The 17,641-nt window shown below is 36.4% G+C and overlaps 1 protein-coding gene across 3 annotated transcripts in view; it reads right to left on the bottom strand.

The window, feature by feature from the left end:
• Positions 1-17,641, bottom strand: part of RNF180 (ring finger protein 180) — a 280,184-nt gene that overhangs the window by 251,460 nt on the left and 11,083 nt on the right. The gene's annotated exons all lie outside the window — the stretch shown is intronic.

Raw genomic sequence — 17,641 nt, 5'->3', positions numbered from 1 at the left:
GGCTAGGGGTGCTCTATAAACTATATCCAGGATTAATTCTGATAATGATGCATTATATTAGTGACTACCAGCTTATTTTATTTTTGCAGAACATTTTGTCTATTTCTTTCCATCTGTTCTCACTAAAAGTGGTAAAAGGTAAGGACAGTTAAATAAGTTACTCCAGTAACTTTAAAAGTCATAACAAAGAACTATAAATATTCTTACAAATAGGATGTTTTGAATAGCCACAGCATTAAATTTTAAATATAACAGGATTTACTGAGTTGTAGTTAATTCTGTGAAAATTAGAAGTAATTACGCACACGGGTCAGAATGGCCATCATTCTGGAGAAAAGGGAACCCTCTTGCACTGTTGGTGGGAATGTAAATTGATACAACCACTATGGAGAACAGTATGGAAGTTCCTTAAGAAACTAAAAATAGAACTACCATATGACCCAGCAATCCTACTACTGGGCATATACCCAGAGAAGACCATAATTCAAAAAGACATATGCACCCCAATTTCATTGCAGTACTATTCACAATAGGCAGGACATGGAAGCAACCTAAATGTCCATCAACAGAGGAATGGATAAGGAAGATGTGTACATATGCACAATGGAATATTACTCAGCCATTAAAAGAAACGAAATCAGGTCATTTGTAGAGACGTGGATGGACCTAGAGACTGTCATACAGAGTGAAGTAAGTCAGAAAGAGAAAAACAAATATCGTTTACTAACGCATATATGTGGAATCTAAAAAAATGGTATAGATGATCTTATTTGCAAAGCAGAAATACAGACACAGACGTGGAGAACAAACGTATGAACACCAAGGGGTAAAGGGGGGTGGGATGAATTGGGAGATGGGGATTGACATATATACACTATTGATACTATGTATAAAATAGATAACTAATGAGAACCTACTGTACAGCACAGGGAACTCTACTCAATGCTCTGCGATGACCTAAATGGGAAGGAAATCCAAAAAAGAGGGGATATATGTATACGTATAGCTGACTCGCTTTGCTGTACCGTAGAAACTAACACAACATTGTAAAGCAACTGTACTCCAATAAAAAAAAATTACTTCAAATTAATGGGAAAAATCCTGTATCCTAAATGCATTAATTTCTCTTGTATATTGTATTCAGTGGAACAGTTAACTATACTACATCTTGTGCTATGTGCAAAGACTTAGATAATAACCCTACCAATTTTTTAGTCTATTTTTATACTTGAGATTTTATGTCAGTATTGTGATTCAGACCAATTTGGGAAAACAGTTTCATACTAATAAGGATTCCAAAATAGGTGCAGTGTATTTAATAACCTGCCTGGTAACTACTCATTATAAAGAAAAGAAATGTTATTTTATTAAGCTGTCCACAAGGGCCTGCTTAGCTCCCTGGCCACATTTCCTCATTTGTTAGATCTTTAATATTTCATTTATTCAACAAACATTTACTGAGAGCTAACCATATGCCACACAATGAGTCAAACTCTGGGGGCACAAAGATGAGTAAAACTTATTTTCCGTCACAGACCTCACTATGCTATAGATCAACAGTTTTCTACCCTAGCTCATAGAATAACTTGAGAAGCTTTACAAAATAGTGATGCCTAGGCCAGGCCCCACTCTTAGAAATTTTGACTTATTCTGAAATGGGGAGGGAGTTAGGAATGGGTACTTTTTATTAAAAAGTTCCCCAGGTGATTCTATAGTGTGGTCAGGGTGAGGACAGGCTGTGTGAATACACAAACAATTAACTAAGATGTAACAGCTGAAGGGACAAGAGAGGGAACATAGATGGACTTCAACCAAATTTAAAGCAAGGATTTGAAGAATTCTGCCTGGAAGGGCACAGCATGCCCCTCTATCTAGCTCTGTCTGACCTTCAGGTGCTAGGCAGCAGTTCAGTCTCCACTGACATCTTCAGAACCCATCCTTAGCCCAGTTGCCACTCTACTTAAGCTTTGTCCTCAATGATCATCAATAATATCTTAATTTGCAAGTGTCCTGACCTCCCCCTGCTTTCATCATTGTTGATGCTCCCCTCCTTAGCTTCATTAGCACTCCTTTCATCTCTCAGTAGTCTTCTTAGTATCTTCTATCCTCATCTCCCTTTTAAACACCAATGGTTCTCAACCAGGAATGGGGATTGCAGGGAGGGATCACATCGGAATCAACAAGGGAGAAACTCCATATCCGCCTATGTTCTCCCCTTCCCTGAGATCCACACACACCTCCCCACTTCTCCCCTCCCCTCAGGGCTGTTCCATGCCCTCTTGGAGTGCAAGCATGTAGTTAGAAAAAGGCCTATTGGTGATTCTAATAAGTTTTCACTGAGAATCACTGAGAATTATACTCTGTGTGACAACTCTTTTATGGCAATGGTTTTTAAATCTATACATCTAGTTTGATCTTATTCCAAAGCTCTAAGACCAATATTTTCAAATTCTGAATGTCAAATGCTATCTCTACATGCATCTCCTTTAGGGCCTCTGTACTGGCTGTTCGCTCTGTCTACCCTGTACGGTAGCCACTTGTTAGATGTGTTATTAAGCGCTCGAAATGTGGCTAATCTGAACTGAGATGCACAGTAAGGGTAAAATATACACTGAATTTTGAATACTGTGTAGAAAAAAAGAATGTTAAATATCTTAATAGTTTTCATATTTATTTCATGTTGAAATCAAATTTTTAATATACTGAGTTAAATAAAATATATTGTAAAAATTAATTGCACGTTTCTTTTTACTTTTTGAATGTGGCTACTATAAATTTTTAAATTACATATCTGGCTTGTATTATACTCCTACTGGACAGCACCTGTCTAGACCTCCTTGCCCCAGGTCTTTGCATGGTTGGCTCTCTTCTCATCATTCAGAGGTCAGCTCACATTCATGTCCTCATAGGTATGGTATAAGAAGCACCTGGGGAGTTTATTTAAACGTATGTCACGGGGCCGCAGTCCCAGGAATTCTAATTCAATGTTTCTAGGGTGGGATTCTGCATATTTAACAAACAACTAGGTGATTCTGTAACAGGTGATCTGAAGATCACACTCTGAGGGACAGAATACAGTCTAAGCTCCATTTGCAACAACATGGATAGACCTGGAGAGTATTAAGCTTAGTGGAATAGGTCAGACAGAGAAAGACAAATATGCTACCACTTATAAGCGGAATCTAAAAAATAAAACAGATAAATGTATATAACAAAATAGAAACAGACTCACAGGTATAGAGAACAAACTAGTGGTTACCAGTGTGGAGAGGGAAAAGGAGAGGGGCAAGATAGGGGTATGGGATTAAGAGCTATGAACCACTATGTATAAAATAGATAAGCAACAAGGATATGTTGTACAGCACAGGGAAATATGGCCATTATTTTATAATAACTTTAAATAAAGTATAATCTGTAAAAATACTGAATCACTATGTTGTACACCTGAAACTAATATAACATTGTAAATCAACTATACTTCAATAAAAAAACATACAGTCTAAGCTTCTTAAGATGTCAAAAAAGGTCCTTTAGGTAGCACAAGGGATTCTTGCGATGGAACTGTTCTGTATCTGACTGTGGTGTTGCTCACATGAATCTACACATGTGATAAAATCACATATAACTAAATACACACACGAGTACATGTAACTGGTAAAATCTGAATAAAGCAGATTGTTTGAAGGGTATACAGGATTGCTCCATGAATCTATAATTCACAATTCACAATTGAATCTACAACTATTTCAAAGGAGATGCAAGAAGGAAGAGATATGGAAACATATGTATATGTATAACTGATTCACTTTGTTATAAAGCAGAAACTAACACACCATTGTAAAGCAATGATACTCCAATAAAGATGTTAAAAAATAAAGAAATAAATAAAATGCAAAACAAAAACTTTCACCGCATACATTAAAAACTCAAAATTTTAAAAAGTCATAATATTTTTTACCACTTAACTGTCCTGACATACTTGTATAATCCTCTATATTTTTTCACTATATTTTTAGCTGCATACGTTTTGATTGCCTCTTCATATGACAACTTTGCAGTGTTTTCTACAAAGAGAATAAAAAGATCATTTAGTCTTTCCTCTTTAAAAAACAAAAAGGCCCTTTACACTTTTAAAATCCAACTCCTAACTAGCTCTCAAGTCTTGGTGTCCCCTCCATGAACACTCCACACCAATACTATGCAGATCTTTGTGCATTTCCCTAAAAATACCTTTTTCTGCTTTCCCACTTTCAAATCTGCTGTTCTCTCTTCCTGTAATATCACTTCCTTTTCCTTTGACTTATTTAAGAAATACTTTTCATCCTTTAAGGCTGAGCTCAAAATTTTCTTTTACAGATGCTCCCCAGAAAACTACACTTCCTCCCTCTTCTGTGTTCCCATGGAACTTTGCATGTACCTCTACAGTAGCACTAGTCAAGTTGTATTACACTTGTATGTGTGTATGTGTCCTATTAATTTAATGGTGAGGTCCTAAAAAGCACCATGTTCTATTCAAAGCTGCATTTTTACAATCAAATATTGTACCTGGCACCAAAATGACAGTCAACAAGTGTTCGCTGAAATCAAATCAACGAGATCTGGCAGCTCAACTTACAAAAATTCTTTTTCCCATACCAATTATTAAGTATGCCTGCCTAAGCAGCGGGGCAAACCAAATAGAAGTCCTTTAGCAAGGGATGTGAGGAGCCCAAGGGAAGAAATAAAGCTGTGTTTATACATATCTGAACTTGAAAGGAGAACTGGAGACTACACTACAGTGATATATTTATAGGACATCTGAGGTGGCTTCTTTCAGAGAATTTATGCTAAAAGAAGATGTCAAACATGGTAAATGAACCTATTAACAAAATGGTAGTCTTTGAACTGATTTGAATACAGCCTGGTTGTCAGACGCTAACTCAAATCCATCCCTAACTCCAGCTCCCTAGACACTAGTATGGGTTCTAGAAAAGAAGAAGCTGTGTAAGTAAACAACTGAAAATCCTGTTTTTTGTTGGGGTCTAAACAATTTTGAGCAGATACACCAAATGGCTTTAACACTCTGAGGACCTGGGGGCAGTAACTAGAGAACTATCAAAGCAAACAGAGGCGTGACCTTGGGAAACAGTAAAACAACATGAAAATGAACTTACTGCTGAACACATGTGAATGTCTCACAATGCTCGGAAATACTTGGAAGGATTCTGCAGAGAGTGCTGGGTTCTGAGCCAACAAATGCGAATAACAAACTATAAAATTCTGGTATTACTGTTCATAGGACTGTGGTGCAACTTACAGACTGATAAGGTCTAAGAAATTCAGGTATAGTAGTCTGCTTTTCTTCCAAATCCTGTTCCTCATCTCTTACTCCAGTTCTCATCAGATCAGATACATGCGTTTTTCTAAAATGGGGTTCTCCCTTGGGCCCTAGTTCTTCCCACCTATGTCACAGTCTTTGTTATGGTAACTTTCTTGGCTCCTGCCAAAGCTTGGTCTCTCAGACCAAGCTAGCTGCTAATATCTGCTTGATTTTCTCCATATTGCCCGCTCATAGATTTCCTCTTGCCATACTTCACTACTTATCCTGATATTCCTGTCACTTTCTAGTATTTCCTCAACACAGCGGGCATATGTAAAGTAACGTTTGGCTGAGTTATGCATATCTCTCAAATATTGACCTATTTCATTACAAAATATCAAAAAAGTCACATTTGTTAACATTACCACCAACCTCAGCCAAAATTTCTTTAATTATCGGGCAGTAGTTAAGCTCATAGCAGTGGATACAAGTTTTTCAAAGTGCTAATTTTTGTTTAAAATTCAAATTTTATCACTTGCAACAAATATCACCAAATATCCATGTCTGAATAACCATAGTTTGTCATTCAAGTAAAAATGGTGTGCTGTGGAAAGGTGGATAGTCCAGCTCTCAACTAAAACAACTGAACAAGGGCTTTTCTTCAAGACTACCCACCATCAGCATTCAGTGTACTACAGAAGTGCTCTATGCATTCTTCCCATTTTTTTCACATGGAATATTAAAAATATATGTATTGAAGAGTAAAGATTTAATAAAATCAATATTATTTACTGCTTCAATAAACCGGTTTTTTAAAAAAATAAATTTATATTTATTTATTTTTGGCTGCGTTGGGTCTTTGTTGCTGCGTGCGGGCTTTCTCTAGTTGCGGCGAGGGCTACCCTTGGTTGTGGCGTGCGGGCTTCTCATTGTAGTGGCTTCTCTTGTTGTGGAGCACAGGCTCTAGGCTTGCGGGCTCTAGAGTGCAGGCTCAGTAGTTGTGGCACATGGGCTTAGCTGCTCTGCGGCATGTGGGATCTTCCCGGACCAGGGCTCGAACCCGTGGCCTCTGCATTGGCAGGCGGATTCTTAACCACTGTGTCACCAGGGAAGCCCAGGGTTTTTTTTTTTAACTGCACGTGTATGGCAGTGAAGAATAAAATGGCTACTAATACCGTTTGTCACCACTGCCTTGATTCTGCTAAAGGACCAGACGTTTTACTCTCTATTGCTTTTCCATGATTAATGAAAATGTTAACAGAGCAGAAAAGGCAAATACCATCTTAGTATTACCAAGAATAGTTTGACCTGACTCTCTTTGGTCCACCAGGGGGTGTGGGCCACATTTTGAGAACTGTTACTTCAGTTCAGCAAAACAGCTGTCCCAAAAATGTTGCCAGTGAAAATCTTATTTTCTACCAATATCCTTTAAAATATCTAAGAAGGATAGGTGGGTCCCCATGGAGAAATATATTTATAACAAAGTTTATAACAATTTATGAAATTTTCTATAAAGTCAACTACTGGAATTATAATCTACACAAAGATGTTTCATTCCTTCATCTGCCTTTTGCTACTTACAACTTTTTTATGGTAAAAATCAGCATTTGGCACAGGTCAAATTCTACACTCCTGGGTCTCCAAGGTTTGCTCACCTTCTTTTTATTCATGGATTTAAACTTGAGATGAAGTGGACAAAATATAAACTACTAAAATTTATCTAAAATTAGAAAATAAGAATAAACCAAAAAGACTTTAAAAATTGAAATAGACCTCAAATATCTTCTCCAAAACTCATAAAAAATAGGGGGGGTGGTCCAGGCAAAAATGATCTAACTGGCAAATTTTTCCAACTCTTTAAGAAATGGATAATCTTTGTAACTTATATAATTGTGGTGGCCAGAAAATATAAAAGGAAGTTGAGCTCTGCAAATAAAACATAACCTTAACACACTAACTAGACAAGGAGATATAAAACTAGACAAAGAGAGTATAAGAAAAGAAAATTACATACCAATCTATTTATGAACACAGATGATAAAATCCTAAATAAAATATTAGTCATGGAATCCATCAGTGATGTAAAAGAATAATACATTTTAGCCAAACAAGATTATTTTCAGGAATTCAAGGGTGATTCAAAATGAAAAAAAAAAGGCCTATATATTTTACAAACTGTTAAGATTAAAAGAAAAATAACACAGGACCACCTCAAAAGATGCAAAATAAAACTTTTGGTAAAGTTCAACATTTAGTCATGATAAAAAGACAGCAATACTTAGCATCCTAGAAACAGAAGGAAATTTCATTAACCTGATAAAGAAAGGGCTTACTGAAAACCTTAGCAATTATAATACCTGATGGTAAAACTTTAAAAGCATTCCATGAAAATTAGGAAGAAAACAGAGACAATGATGCTATTTTTCATATTATTCAGCTTTAGAACACAATAGAAGAAAAGTAAATAAGAGGTATAAGGATTGGGAAGATTTAGTAAGTGAAAAAGAAATTAAGTGCCTGTGACACCATTTTTCTTTTTTGGGCTGCAGATGTTTCCACCTTCTTAGAACTACATTGCTCATTTCTAACGTACTATTAGTTTCTCAGTCTGGGCACTCATTATATAGGTGTGCTCACTTTGTGAAAATTCATCAAGCTGTATGCTTGTGATATGTTTATTTTTCTATATGTATCTTATTTCATCAACATAACCCCATACTTGCCTCTGTTTGAGAAGAGTGGGTAAAGAATTCTCAATATGGAGCAATGTCTACAGTAACAATTTTCATCATCTGGTCCTGGTTACACTGTCAGTGTTTATGATACATGGAAGTCAAGGAATTCCATCGACAGAAGGAATCAGAGATGTATTTTCCTACCTCTGCTTATAGGGGGATTACTTATCCACCACCAAGGAAAAAATGGAGAATGGGGAAGATGTAGGAATGTGTCCCTGCTGCTCTCTCATTATAAAAGCGACATATGTCAAAGATCAGCTTATATGTGGATAAACGGTCCCAGCTCCTTTCATGACCAAAGAATTGGTTAAATGCTAAAGAAGAGTTTGGAATCCAAATCCTACACAATTGGAAATGGGTCAAGATACAAAAATCCAATGTAAAGATCTCTCACATAGGGACAACACTTCTGTATTTTTGTATTTCATGCAAAGAATTTGAATGTGAAGTATTCCAACTTTTCTACCGTAACAGTAAAGGAAGAAAATTTTAAGCTACTGTTTTCCAGCACTTTTATCATCTTTACATATCAATATCTAATTATTTGGACAGAGAGAGGGAAGAATGAATAGGTAAAACATAGGAGAATTTTAGGGCAGTGGAACTATAATATAGTGGTGGGTACATGACATTATACATTTGTTAAAACCTATAGAACTATACACAGAGTGAACCCTAATATAAACTATGGACTTTAGTTAAAAATAATACATCAACATTCAATCATCAACTGTAAAAAGTGTATCACACTAACACAAGAGATTAATAATAGGAAAAACTGTACAGGGGAGAGGGAGTATATGAGAGCTTTCTATACTTTCTGTGCAATATTTTTGTAAAGCTAAAACTGCTCTAAAAGTGTCTTAATTAAAAAATATAATTATTTTGACATATAATAGCATTATCTACTCAAAGTTATTAATATTCATTAACAAATGGGAAAATATACTTTTGTCTTGTTTATTTAAATGATTGAAAATAGTTTTTCCTTTGAAATCTGACATTAACATTGGTTTTCTAAATGTAAGAAAAACTTCTACCTTGTCAGTATGATACCTGTATTAGTTTACTTGGGCTGCCATAACAGAATACCACAGACAGGGTAGCTTAAACAACAGAAATTTATCAGTTCTGAAGGTTGGAAATCTGAGATCAGGGTGACAGAAATTTTGGGTTCTAGGGAGGGCTTTCTTTCTAGCTTGCAGACAGCCACCTTCTTGCTATGTCCTCACATGGCCTTTCCTCTGTGCATGTGCACTTCTGGTGTCTCTTCCTCTTCTTATAAGGACAACAGTCCTACTAGATTAGGGCCCTGCCCTTATAAGCTCATTTAACCTTAAAGGCCCTATCTCCAAATACCATCATATTGGGGGTAAGGACTTCAATATATGGATTTGGGAGGGAGACAATTCAGTCTATAACATTCCTCCCTCTTGTCCCCAAAATTCATGTCCTTCTCACATGCAAAATATATTCACCCTATCCTAACAGTCTCAAAAGTCTTAACCCATTCCAGAATCTACTCCAAGTCCAAAGTATCATCTAAATCAAGTGTGGCTGAGACTTGAGGCATGATTCATCCTGAGGCAAAATTCCTCTAAGTTGTGAACCTGTGAAAACAGAAAAGTTATGTACTTCCAAAATAAAATGGTCGGACAGGCATAGGATAGACATTCCCATTCTAAAAGGGAGAAATCAGAAAAAAGAAAGGAAGGGGTGACAGGTCCCAAGCAAGTCCAAAACCTAGCCAGGCAAACTACATTAGACTTAAGGCTCAACAATAATTCTCTTTGGTTCAATGCTTTGCCTGCTGGGGCCCACTATGGTGGTGACTTTGTCTTCTGCCCACTGGAATGGGTGGCCTCACGCCCTTGGCCATGGGAGGCAGCTTTGCCCTTGAGGCCATGTACAGGGACATGGTCTGCTGAAACTAAGAGGGTGACTCCACTTTGAAACTCAGGAGGAGACAACTTTACCCTCTGGACCTGTGTGCTCTGGGCCTATGCAGGCAGTGGCAGTCCTGCTGATCTCTGAATTATCTTCAGGGTCATTTTTCCCTTTTCTTGAAGGATAAAACATATCTGCAGCCAATTCAGTCTAGAACAGTACCTATAAGACCCAAGCCAGTCTTCTCAATTTTGACATTATTAGAAAGCCCATGTTTTATTGTATGTCTTTCCTTTTATAGAATTCATAGAATAAAATCCTGTGAAAAGTATTGAGTTCAAAATTTCTCAAAAGGTAAAAATCATGCTAGTGAACAAGAAAGAAAAATCAAAGGTGAAATGGCCAGAGAATCTGGAGCTCCCTTATCAATTATCTATATATTTCTTAAAAATTGGAACAAGGTATAAACAAAAAGCCAACGGAGCTAAAACTGATAAAAATGTGGAAGGAGCAATGCATACCAAATTAGAAAATAAAACACTAAACTGAATTAGCCAATTCAGACCATTTCAAGGCAAATAATATTTCTAAATTTTAGGTTTGTTTGTTTGTTTTTAAGGAAAAGCTAATGAAAATGCACTACAGATAAAGGCTGCTGTCAACCTTGACTCTCAATACCATGTTACTACACCTAAATAATGAAGCATCTATATCTCTTATGTCTGCTGAAGATTGGTTTGAAAGTAGGAGGTCTATGGATACATATGCCAATGGGAGCCCATTGAATACTGATTAGATGGGATTCCTCTTTAATGTGCAAACAAACTAGACGTGAGCTCTTACAAAGGAATGATGCCATGGAGAAAAATACAGACTGTCAGTCTTAGTCTGTTGCAATGATGATAGTAGTAAAAAGCCAGAACTATTTGAGGAAATTTGAGTATTTCTTTTATATACACACCTTTCCTGTATATATAACGTTAACAAAAATACACTGATGTCTGGCAGGATTTTGGAGAGAATGACTACTAAAATCAGAGAGAAAATTACTTGCAGAAAAGGAATATTCTATTACTGATTGAGATATCCTGCCCATACCCCCTGGGGCCTTATATTAAAGATGTGTATATACTTTTCTTTGCTTAAAAGCACCACGTTGCATTTGTAGCCATTAGACTGAGGCACAATTTGTCACCTAAAGGTTGTAAACTGGAAGTGCTTGGTAGATTATGTCTCCATGAAATAAGAAGCAGTTATTTCTTTTGTAATATAAAGAAATGTTCTCAGTGTAAAAGAAATCTCACTGTTATGTAGGACAAAGTAACCTCAGAAGTAATCCACAAATGTTTTGCAGAAGTGGGCTTTGAAACCAATGATTGTTCACATAAACAGAACATCATATGTAATAACTCTGTTGGGAATATGCTCCACAGATATTGGTTATTTTGTAAAATTGATACCATGTCAGCTCCCCCTGCTGATGTTGAATCTTCTTGATGTGTGTTGTGAACACAGAAGAACTGGAATAAAACGTGCTCAACTCCAAGCAGATACAGAAAAGAAGCATTAATAACACTGCAATCAATGGTCTGTGAAAAATTGCAAAAATATAAGTAACTGAGTTTTCAAAGCAGCAGTCACTACACTTGTTTGTAAACTGTTTAAGAACACATCAGGACCTGAAAATTAATCTTACATTGGGCAGAAATTAAAACAGGGTTTTGCAGATATAACTAGAGTCCTGTGGAATTTATATGCCTTATGTGGTTCAATAGATATTCTTAGAACATGTATTATTTAGTGAAAGCTGGCTTGTAATTCAGGATCCCTCTTACATTAGCTTTCAGTCTTTGTCAAGGGTATCAGATACTTTACAGGTACAAATAGGAGACTGGATCAGGTGATTTCTAAACTGTCAATTCTATAATTCTAGACTTGGTAGCTTCAGTGACTAAAATGGCAATTGAAGCCTCCAATTTATTAACTCTACAACTGTCTAAATCACAAATTACAGAGAGACACCTCAATTTTCTTCAATAATTGTTGGTGTTACATACTTCAGGGTTGAACATGATAAAGTCAACTTCAACAACTTTAACTGTTTAAATGGTTCTGCATACACTTTAGTGTTCACATCGAGAAACATTTTTCTTGGAAAGCACCCAACTTTTGTTGACAAAGAATTATTCAGTAGTTCAAACTACCTTATCACCGTCTGGTCACCTCTACCCACCCTCCCTTTTCTTCCCTTCTACCTCCCCTGGGCTTGCTGAACTCTTAGGCATAATACAATGCATATTCTACCTTAAGGAGAAAAGGTAATATAAATTTGATGCTGTAGTAGCTACCAAGTTCTTTTACACTCTCACATAGCTTCTTAAACTACACACTACACTTGAAGTTGAATACCATCTCTTTATTCTTTTAAATTTCTCCTTTCCCCTCTTCTTTCTCACAAACATACCTCAGACACTCAGTCTTGAATGCTCACTGCAGTCTTTGAATCCAAGTGACACCTTTAAGAATTGTAAAAATATCATTGAAGAAATGCAGATACTTTGTAAATTCTGTATTTTGATTAATTTTGCTCATTTAAACTGCTACCACTCTGGTAAAAGAAGGAATGCATTCTAAAAATGGATGAAAGTAATAGTATGTAGCACCCAAATATTCACTTATTTCTCACATGCTACATCCTTAGGAAGAAAATATATGAAAAGGTAGAAATTACATACAGAATTAATAGTTATGAGGAAAGCTAAAATATATTTTCAAAATGGTGTGTGTCTGTTTGTTCTCATATGTAAATCTTAGAAATCACCATATGATGAGTCTACAAAGTTTTGTTCCGAGCAATAGGTATAGTCATATTTGGAGATTTTTGAGCAGACTAGGATACATCTGAACATATTTTTTAAAAAACTGCCAAAAATATTTCTGATTGGACCAAGAAGAGGCAGTAGCAAGAAGAAAATAAAACCAGGTGATTTTTAAAAATTAATTTTAAGTTGTGTTTTGAGGCTACAAATATTCACTCATTCAGTGAATATTTGCTGAGAACCTACTGTTTTGTCAGGGAACACACACACAAAAAAAATAAAAATAAAAATAAAACATGTACTGTGAACGCATATGAGAGGGTAAGAGAGGTTCTAAGCCAGTTGGGAGAGAGAGAGAGAGTAGGCAAAATTGTCAGGGTTCTCAGAGGAAAGTATCTAATTAAAGAATTGATCCTGAGGTCAAATGCAGCCTTGTTTCCCCAGGTGCTTCTCAGGCTGATTTCTTAGAATGGAAAATAAGAGCTAAAACATATTTACTTTATGTAAAATATATTAATATGATATGAAGCATGGTCTTAACTGAAAGTTGATAATAAATAAGTTGTGGAACTCACCATGCTTTTATTGGATGGCTATATTCTTTTTGATGGGTCAAGTATCAATAATCAAAAAAGGATTCAAATGAGAAATTGGTAACAAAAATAAGCACACTGGCTTCAAAACCCTTTTTTCTTCTGGGCAAAGGTGTAGTTACACAGAGATGCTTTTTGCTGGATACAGAGGCAGCTATACTAGGTTACTGCAAAAGATTGCTAGATAATGGAGACAAAAAAGTAGTAGGTATCTCCTAGCAGATAAAGCACTGACCTGGAAGCTAAGAAACTTGGGCTTGTTTATTTTACTTATTTATCCCATCATCTTACCCACAAAAGGGTTTAAAGCTCTTGGCACTTTCATTGTTTGCTTCTGTCTTTCCTGAACAGCCTTTATCTTTGAATAGTTATCTGTTACCTAAGCCTCTGTCTAGCACTCATGTCACTACACCACCAGGTATTATACTAACGTGTACGTTTGTTTCTTCCTCTAAGTTGTAAGTACCCAAAGAAAGGGCATAAGCAGTATCTCAAATCTTCATAGTCCTTTATAATACCACATGATGCTTTTTACATGCCTATATATGTTGTTGATTTGAATTAGAGGCAACTAATTTTCTTACTCTGGGCACTGAAAGGAAATTCTAACAGATCACATATAAACCACATTCTTCATTTCACATAAATTCACCTATGAGCCAATTCTATGACTAATTTCATTATACTGCATTACATGGGGAAAAAGTCCAATTTAGAGACTAAAATATAATTAACATTTTCATATGATTCTAGATGAATCAATAACTTGTCCTAATATACAAGGTGCTTCCAAAAGATTCTGCCCCTGCACTACTACACTCTTACTTACTCATAATTACTTAAGGTTAGAAAAGAAAAATTGGATAAAGTAGCACTTTTTTTTAAGCCACTTAGCTTCTGGTATTTTTTTCATTTCCATTATGGTTTATTACAGGATAGTGAATATAGTTCCCTGTGGGATACAGTAGGACCCTGTTGTTTATCTATTTTATGTATAGTAGTTTAAAGTAGCACTTTTTAAATGGCTTACTAGATTTAGTTTTAAATAAGATTCTCTGAGTATAAAGCGGAAATGTGGTTACGAAACTATCAATTTAACTCTCCTACTAGATAAACTCCATTATAATGGAAAAATGTTGCTACAGTAATCCAGCCAAAAGATAAGGCCCAGATTGGGGTGATAGCAGTGGTAGTGGTAAATAATGGTCAAATTCTGGATATACACTGAAGGTAGAACAAACAGGATTTCCAGACAGACTGAATATGGGGTCTAAGAGAAAGAGGAATCAAGGATGGCTCCAAATCTTTTGGCATGAGCAACTCTAAGGATGGAACTGCCATTGACTGATATGGGGACAGATGCAGGTGGAACAGAAGGGGCAGATCAGGAGTTCAGTTTTGGATGTATTAAGTTGGAGATGTCTATTCAACTTTCACAAAGAACTGTTAAGCGTAAGCTGGATTCAAGAATCTGGAGTTCTGAAGAGTGTCTGAGCGGGAGCTTTAAATGTGGGCAGGTTCTCTAAAGCCATGAAAATGGATGAGATCTATAGGGTTGTAAGTATAGATAGAGAAGAGAACAAAATCCTGAGCCCTGGGCTCACATAAATTTTCTGGGGATCTAAATTTCCTCTCAGTTATATCTATTAATTTTCACTCATTTCCCCCTGAGTTTTGTAATTTTGGAATATGAATTCATCTTTACCATGAGACAACTATGGGACCTTGTTTGAGGACCTGCCCCTCCAGGAAGAACAGTTTCACATTGTATCTGCCAGGTGCTTGAGGAACATCACCAGCACAGGAATAGCTTTAAGGTAAGTTTCTCAGTTTGGGGCTCCTTGGCTCACCCTGTTAGTATTCAATATAAATCCAAGTACTAAAATCTGAAGTTAAGGATTCTCAGGTGATTTGGAGGATGTCAGAATTGAAAATGAATAAATATAGGAAAAGAATCTACAGACTATTTCTGGGTGAACAAATAGTTGGTGAGGAAAAATTCTTCAGTTTAAAGGTATCATGCTAATAAATGCAGGATGATTAATATAATCACCATTTACAACCCCTAATGAAATGATGGGTTTAGGGGAAAGAAATCAATGGATACTAAAAACATTTGGAAAAAAGGATGATGGAGCATTTTATAATGTATGTGTAAGGCTGTTACCATCTGAACTCAAAGATCAATCTTAACATCACTCGAAAACAGGACAACTGTACTGGTTTGCTAGGGTTACCATAACAAAATACAACCGACTGGATGGCTTTAACAACAGACTTTTTTTTTTTTCCCACAGTTCTGGAGACTAGAAGTCTAAGATCAAGGGGCCATCAGGGTTGGTTTCTTCTGAGCCTCTCTCCTTGGATGTTAGATGGCTGCCTTCTCATGTGTCCTCACATGACCTTTCTTCTGTAGGCACATACCCTGGTGTCTCTTTGCAAGTCCAAATTTCCCCTACTTATAAAGACACCAGTCAGATTGGATTGGGTCCACCCAAACAGCCTCATTCCAACATAATTACCCTTTAAAGGCCTTATCTCCAAATACAGTCACAGCCTGAGGTACCTACTGGGAATTAGCTCTTCAGTATATGAATTTGGGGGGATACAATTCACGTTATAACAACAACCAAACATCTTGTGCCTCCTGATGTAATGCAGCTGAAAATACTGAGCACCATCTCTAAAGTATTCTTAAAATAATAATAATAATAACCTGAACTGAATCAAGCCTCTAAATCTAAGAACCACTTTATTTACTACATGAACAGAGGAGTGTTGAAATGACACCATGAGGCTACAACTAGCCAAATACAGAATGTAGTTAATTCTACAACTTGGCTTTTTCAACAAATAAATTAATTTTAAAAGAGGGAGGAGAAACTTAAGAGATTTACGATGTCTAACAAATGCAATGTGTAGACCTTGTTTGAATCTTGATTCAAACAAATCAACTCTAAAAAAATATTTTTGAGACAACCAGAGAAAATTATACATGAACTAGGTATTAGATGATATTAAAGAACTGTTAATTTTGTTGGACATAATATATAAAACTGTTATGTTTTTTAAAGGTCCTTAGGCTAGAGATAAATATTCTAATTTTGAGTATTTACTGGCAAAATTATATAATGTAGAAACAAATTATATATAATGCAGAAAAAAGAAACAAGAATGGAAGAATAATAATAACTATTAAAGCTGGTTGATGGATACATGATGATTCATTATGCCATTCCTCTATTTTTGTGTATGTTTGAAATTTTTCATAAAAAGTTTCTTTAAAAAAAAGCTGAACAAACAGAATTTTCAGATGAGACTTTTCTCTACCATCTACTCAGAGACTAAGCCAATATAGACTTCCTCATAATCTCTGTGTCCGTGGATGCTGTTTTTTTTTAAACTACTGTTTTACTGAAAATGTTACCCTTCCCAAGTCCTGGCTTTACTCAGGGGTCTCAGTTCCCAATGTCTGCCTCATGTGTACCCAAGGCCTTGGCCTCCTGTATAACTATGAGTATATTAGTGAGCCTAGCAACCTCACTCTAACACTAAGGGTAGTTTTTATGTCATGTGTCTGTCGCCAAGCTCTCTCCACCTTTCTTCTTCTTTTTAGCTCCTGGGCTTTCTTTTACTTTGTTACAAGCTCATCTATGCATTTATGTAGTATATAATCAAATATTTCTAGAGAAGTTCTAGTATTTGTAGCATAGGTTTTCAGGTTATCATAACCAGAAGCCTCCCCTCTGTTAACCACTGCAAGAAAAACTTCTAATTCCAGTTATTTGGCAATGTCACTCAGAGTTATGGTCATGTTCCTTAGGATGTGTTCTGAAAACATCAATTCTGAAGGGAAGGGGCAAAGGGAGAGAGGAGGATTAAAGTGGACTGAGGACAAAAGATACCTTGCCAGCTTTTTCAAAAAGGTAGAATGGGACAGAATCTCTCTAACAGGCCAAGGAAGAAATATGGGAAGAGGAAGATATTTCATCCCATACGCTCTATAAACAATAAGCAAATGTGTGACCTCAAAAATTCCAGGCCAAAAATTATGGTTCTAATCACCAAGGCTTTACTTTTTGAAAATCTGAAGCATTTTATCCTCCACACTGAAGGCAGAGCCCTTGTTGAAAACACATAACAAATCATTACTTCCTGCGCCCTTCAGGGGCTTCCCAGTGCTCTGCTGACCAGGCTGCTGTCTGTCCTCAGCCCCAGTCTACTCTACAGTCCAGCAGTCCAGACTTCTTTCCACTCCTCCACTCCACTGGCTCACTCCTCCTGCTCCTATCCCTGGATCCCTGG

This window comes from Eubalaena glacialis, chromosome 4, assembly GCF_028564815.1.
Source record: "Eubalaena glacialis isolate mEubGla1 chromosome 4, mEubGla1.1.hap2.+ XY, whole genome shotgun sequence".
NCBI lineage: Eukaryota > Metazoa > Chordata > Mammalia > Artiodactyla > Balaenidae > Eubalaena > Eubalaena glacialis.
This window is presented reverse-complemented; position numbering and strand designations above follow the sequence as displayed.